Below are 6,282 nucleotides of genomic sequence, written 5' to 3'. Positions count from 1 at the left end.
CGAACTTAACCACTATGCCACTGAGCCTGCCCCCTAGTTCCGAAATAGTCTTAACTTATCATTATTATTATCAGAGTCATGCATCACCTAATGACAGGGTTACGTACTGAGAAATGAGCAGTTAGATGATTTCGTCGTTGTGGGAACATCCTAGACTGTACTTACGCAACCCAGATGGTATGGCCCACTGCAGACCTGGGCTATATGGTACCAATCTCACGGGACCCCCATGGCATATGTGGTTCGTCGTTACACGGTGCATGACTGTATTTTGTTATTAAAGTGTTTTTTAAACAGTGCCTATCAGACATGCTTTTAGGTGGTAACATGCTCTGTTTCCTTTTAAATATATTTAAGTTAAAAAATTTTTTGATTGAATGCCACAACTAGAAGGACCCATGACTAAAATATACAACTATGTACTGGGGGGATTTGGGGACAAAAAGCAGAAGAAAAAAAAAAGATTGCCAACAGTTGAAAAAAAATTTTGATTGAAAGAAAAAAACGTTAAATAGCAGTATAAGTGGTAAAAGGTAGGGCAAAATGATCATTGCCTGAAGTTTGGGACCCACTAAACTCTCAGATTAATCAGCTTCACAGATGAAATTTATTGCACACGTAAAGCCTTAATCATCTTATAATAACTTTGGGAACAACCTACAGCAACTAAAATGGTGCACTTATCCTTTCGGCCAGTCCCCAGTCATCATCCAGCCACATTACCGACAGTTTTCTTTTATAATACAAGTGTGCTGATCGTGATCGCCTAAATGGCTCTGGCAAACCCTTCAAAACAAATTACATGCCTCGTCAACACAATCTTTGCCAGACTGGCATCAAAAGGGAGGTTTCTCTGAATTTGTTTTGGAGATGCTTTTAGATTTTCTCCTAGCTTACCTTTTATTTTCCCCAAACTAAAACAATATAAAATTATAGTGATTTTTCCCACCTTTGAGAACTTTAATACACATTGCTGTCTGAATTGCTGAAGAAACAATCCCTTAGTTTTGAGATCTTGATTTTATAAGTTATATGTCTCAATTATTCCTCTTCCACCTCCATCATGGTGGGGTGTTCTTTGCCAGGTGTGTGTCCTTTAGAGTTGGCTTGCTGGACCTGAACGGTGTAGCCCAAATGATCTCAAATAAATGAAAGACTGATACCTAAAAAAAAAAAGAAAAGCTAATTTCCTTAATTTTTTTTTTTTCCCTGCACTGAGATGTTTTTCCTTGACACATAATCAAATGTTTTTGAGCGTTTGCTGAATGACTGTGTGGTTAATCCCTCTCAATGGCAGGAAGCCTAGATATTTATAAATTTCCTCGGAGCACCATTTCTGATTAGCTGACCTTTTCTAAATACCAGACCAACCAGTTGCAGTCAATTCTATCACCTCCCAGATCAGCTTGCATTTATCCATAAATAAAGTTCTTGGTTGTTTTAATTTGCTTTTGAGAATTAGCATAGATGAAACAAATGGCTGTTACATTACAGAGTTTTGAATTTATCTTAAACTATGACCATTGTTGTTTATCTTTATGATTCAGTTTCAAGGAGTAAATTCGTTGTTATTCTGGCTGTCTACTACTATTTGATCTTTATAAATACATCCTTCATTTTGCAAAGTGACTTAGTTTGTTTAATTGATTCTCGGAATCAGTGATAATGCATCTAATTAACTTTGAAAACAGGACTATGCTTTCATCACATTAGTTCTGAATAATACATTAACATTCTTCCCATTCATGCCCATCCTCCAATCCCTTCCTCATCCTCCTCCCCTTCTATCTTTCTTTCCTCCCTTCATCAAACATTTATCGAGCATCTACATGTCAGGCTCTATGCTAGACGATGGGAAATCGATGATGGATAAACTCTCGGTCCTCCATGAAGCTTATTCTATTGATTTAAAATCTTTCTTTCTTGTTTATTCCAAAGGTCATTTGGAGAAAATACACTAATGAAATTCAGAGGAAAGAAAGCAAACATGGACAGCTTTCATTGAGTTGGAGAAAAAGTACGTCACCAACCTTTAGCTGTTGCAGAGTAATCGTTCTTCTTTTTGGACTCTGGCTATATCAACAATTCTTCTTTTCCCCAAGAACTGGCTCTAGGGAAGGCATTCTTCCTCCTCTAGCATAAATAACCTTGGGTGGGAATATTTGGGTGGACACCAGCTGGATGAGACCCAGTGCAGCCGGAGAGCCCCGCTAGAAAACTTAGGTGCCTACACTCATTTGGTGTGGCTGCCTGAGGCCTCTGGTAGAGAGCTCCTGTAGAAAACCACAAATGCACAGGAAATTGGGGAAAATCAGATAAAGGCAAAACATTTAATGACACATGTACAGAAAGGAAACAGTTAAGAATTAACCCAAATTAATTTAAGGCTATAAGAGCAAGTGGTGCAACGGTTTAGTTAATAAGTAGCTAGTCTCCAAAGCTCAGGCATTTGAGCCAAATGACTCAGGGCTTTCAGAGCCATCAGGGAGCAGGTGGATGGAGAAAGGGACCTATTACAGAGAGAATCACAAATCGCCGTGGGAAGAAGGAGCAGGCACTGGGCAGATAGATTCGTTCATACATCCATCTACACATGCATACAACTATCGATCCGTTCAGCAAATACTTGTCGAGGACCAGCACTCTGGATGAGGGTGTTGAGGATGAGCAGTGAGCACGCCCTCACGGACCTTAAAATTCAGCAGCATGCAGGAGGCACGTTAAACAATCAACTGTCATTTAGGAAGGGATTACACAAAGAAAAAGGCAATGTTGAAAATTGAGTCTGCTGAATTTGGCTAGTTTCTTTAGAATACCGGGGCCCAAAGAACCTTCCAATGGAACAAGCTGTCACTTACTGGCTCATCCTTTACCTAGTCTTGGGTTACCTCTCCTTTTATTTCTCTCAGCTTAGCAAGACCATGTCACATCCATGCCTTCATGCTCAGGCTCATCCATACCCAGGCCTCCAGTCCTGCCCTCCAGGGAACATGAGACTCTTGCCTGTTCTGCAATTGGCTAAGAATCAGCTTCTTGAGTTTCTGATTTTTTTCACTTTTTTTGACCTCTCAAAACTGAGTTCAAGGGCTGGCCCCGTGGCCGAGTGGTTAAGTTCACGTGCTCTGCTGCAGGCGGCCCAGTGTTTCGTTGGTTCAGATCCTGGGTGCGGACATAGCACTGCTCATCAAGCCATTCTGAGGCAGCGTCCCACATGCCACAACTAGAAGGACCCACAATGAAGAATATACAACTATGTACCGGGGGGCTTTGGGGAGAAAACAGAAAAAATAAAATCTTTAAAAAAAAACCTGAGTTCAAGTTTCTGGATTTCCTAGCCTCAGTGTTTATCCAATGTCCTTTGCTTAACTGATACCCATCAATCTACACGATCCCATTCAAATTCCTAACCCAGCCCTGAAGAATTGGAGTGTGGAGTGTGACAGCCTGGTCAGAGTGCCTAGGGAGAGCAGTCAGAGGACAGAGGTGAGCGAACCCAAAAGTGAGATGGGTTAAATGTCTGGAGACCAGGTCAGGAGGTGTAGTTCATAGGGATCCCAGTCTATAAGGGACATGTTGCTTCTAGAAGACTCTCCCAGAAATAATTCATTCTATGTTGTGGTTTGGAGATAGTTTAATGGTGAGAGTTAGGGGTCTCTTTGTAAATAAACTCAGGAAAAAGACCATTTGTAAATTCAAACAAAACAGAAGGCTGTAAGACAGACAACTACTTGTGGAAGGGCGACAATCCTTGAAGAGACTAGAGAAGCAGAAGCTGAGAAGGAAGGTGTTGTCACTGTAAGTCCAACACAGTGCAGGCAGGGAGATGACTGACCCGTCTCCTGGTCTATTTGGAAGGCTGATCCCATCGAAGAGACATGTGACCTCAAAGTGTAACTAATTCATTTATTCTCCTGGTTGGTTGGTCTGAGCACATTCTGTGGTCCAGATACCAATGAAGAAAAACCAATAGACAAGACACAATCTCTTTTCTCTTGGAGATCACAGTCTAGTGGGAAATGCAGGCTTATAAACACCTAATTAAAACTCTACAAGCTGGGGTTGCCGATACAAAGTTCCTTGGGAGCTAAGAGCAGGGGCAATCCAATACTTCCCGGGAAGGTCGGGGAAAGCATATCCCGGGAAGTGACCTTTCGGTGGAGTTCTGACGAACAAGGGTCTTTCCATGGTGGTATTTCTTTTTGTCTCCACTTCGCTCTTCTTAATGGGAAAAGATGGTTTAGGACTAGTTTACTACGAACATTGCAGTTTTCTTGGCAAATATAGCTCTCATTACTAAACTGAAATTCCAGTTAATTTTTAGAACCAGTGTGGAAATCACTCAGACCTGAACTGAAAAAGCTTTTGAATCTACAAAGCCAAGGACTAAATCCTTGAGCAGAGTTAGATAGAAGACATGGTACCTGAGAGACCCACACTGATCGGCCAGACACCCTTATTTTCCTTTACCAACTTATGACTGGTAACTGGCTCAACCTGCGAGCTTTTAGGGCAGTGTAAAAGCAAGCTCCACGCTTCCAGAACAAAGGAGACAAATGTGTATGAGAGCGCAGCAGGGGCTTCCTCCACACTCAAAGGAAGCCTCCAAATAGGTCCCAGCAAAAGTTAGCAGGAAGACTTGAATTTATTTGTATTTTCCCAGGTCCTTGAGCCTTTAGACCTGAAAGTTTCTAAGGCTGGAATAACAAAATACCAAAGACTGGGTGATTTAAACAACAGAAATTAATTTTCTCACAGTTCTGGAGACTGGAAGTCCAAGATCAAGGTGCCAGCAGGGTTGGTGTCCTCTGAGGCCTCTCTCCTTGGCTTGCAGATGGCTGCCCTCTTGCTGTGTCTTCACATGGCTTTTTCTGTGTGTGTGTACATCCCTGGGGTGTCTTTTGTGTGTCCAAATTTACCTTCTTATAAGGAGACGAGTCAGATTGGAATAGGGCCCACACTAATGGCCTCATTTTAACTTAATCACTTTTTTTTAAAGGTCCTGTCTCCAAATACAGTCACATTTTAAAGTACGTGATGCTAGCATTTCAACATATGAATTTTAGGGGACACAATTCAGCCCATAATAGCCCCCCTCTGCAGATTCTTGCTATCTGGTTGCCCTGTGATTCACTGTGTGGAAAACGGCATGAATCTCAGAGAGCCGGTGAGAGTAGGGCCCTCTCCTTCCCAAAGGAGTGCCTGCCTCAAACCAAGAGAGAGTGGGCATCTTGGGATCTGCACCCCTTAGACATACCTGCACTCGGATGTAAAGAGCCTCCATTCATGCCCTCCCAGCATTTGGGCCATCTCCCTGTTTTAAGAGTGACAAAGGAAGTTTCTATTAGAGGGAACTGAAATGTCCATTTTGCACCTTAGGATCACATGGGAAGATACAAGCCATTGACCATCAGAGTCTTCAGACATCTCAGGTGGCTTTTAGAAGCAAACTTCAATGTAACAACAGAGCCAAAACAGAGGAAGTCAAAGAACTCTGCAAGGCACAGCTAGTAGCGCTCTGAAAGCCAGGGTTTCCTGTTTGCTAGCAAACCTCCTTCTCCCACAGGGGCCTTGCTCAACATTAACTGGTCCTGTTTGCCACGGCGGCTCTCGGTCAGTTCACTGAAAGCCACTTGTTTCCACCGTACCTTTGCAGTCCCTGCCAGTGCCCCCTGCCCCCCTTCCCCCTGCCCTTCCTGCCCCTCTCAGCGAGTTTCTTCAGTGGTTTCTAATTCCTCTTAATCCTCCCACTGCCATTTGTCCTCACTTCCCCCAATCCTTTCAAGTACCATTTGGTTCCTCCAAGCCTTTGTCCTCTTCCTGTCTTCCTATTAATCCCAGGCCTTGCAAATCGCTCCCAGTCCTACAGGTCCCTCCCTTTACACGCCAGTCCTTCACGCCCTCCCGGTACCTCCACCCCTCAGCCCCTCCCACTCTTCCCGGCTCCCACTCTACCTTGAAGAACACAGGCATTTTAGTGGTGATAAATACAGCTCAATTGCCTCTCCAAAACACTGTACCAATTTACACTTACGTCAACGTTGAATTCCACGAACGGGCTTGATCTCAGATACACCTTCGCTAACCCTGTTACTCTTTTTCACTGTCTGATAATATGTGTTGTGAAAATAAACATCTTACTGCTGTTGTATCTTATATTTTCTTGATTACCAGTAATGTTGAAAATCTTGTCCTCTCTGTTTTTGGTTAACTGTATTTCTGACCCTGTGAATTGCCTGTTCATAGTCTTTCTCCATTTTTTAATTGGGGTGCCTTTTTCTTACT

At 42.8% G+C, this 6,282-nt stretch overlaps 1 long non-coding RNA gene across 2 annotated transcripts; it reads right to left on the bottom strand.

The window, feature by feature from the left end:
- Nucleotides 1–944: 944 nt before the first annotated feature.
- Nucleotides 945–5,882, bottom strand: LOC139041445 (uncharacterized). Of its 2 annotated transcripts, XR_011496616.1 has the most exons (4): nt 5,255–5,459; nt 4,754–4,919; nt 2,031–2,273; nt 945–1,163 (listed from the first exon to the last, which is right to left on the bottom strand). It is a non-coding gene; the product is annotated as an uncharacterized lncRNA (long non-coding RNA). The 2 variants fall into 2 exon arrangements; XR_011496617.1 differs by lacking the exons at nt 945–1,163; nt 2,031–2,273 and adding an exon at nt 5,787–5,882 and having other exon boundaries at nt 2,304–4,919; nt 5,255–5,311.
- Nucleotides 5,883–6,282: the final 400 nt, after the last annotated feature.

Source organism: Equus asinus, chromosome 21 (genome assembly GCF_041296235.1).
Source record: "Equus asinus isolate D_3611 breed Donkey chromosome 21, EquAss-T2T_v2, whole genome shotgun sequence".
Taxonomy (NCBI): Eukaryota; Metazoa; Chordata; class Mammalia; order Perissodactyla; family Equidae; genus Equus; species Equus asinus.
Note: the sequence above shows the minus strand (reverse complement) of the source record. Positions and strands in the feature narration are given on the sequence as shown.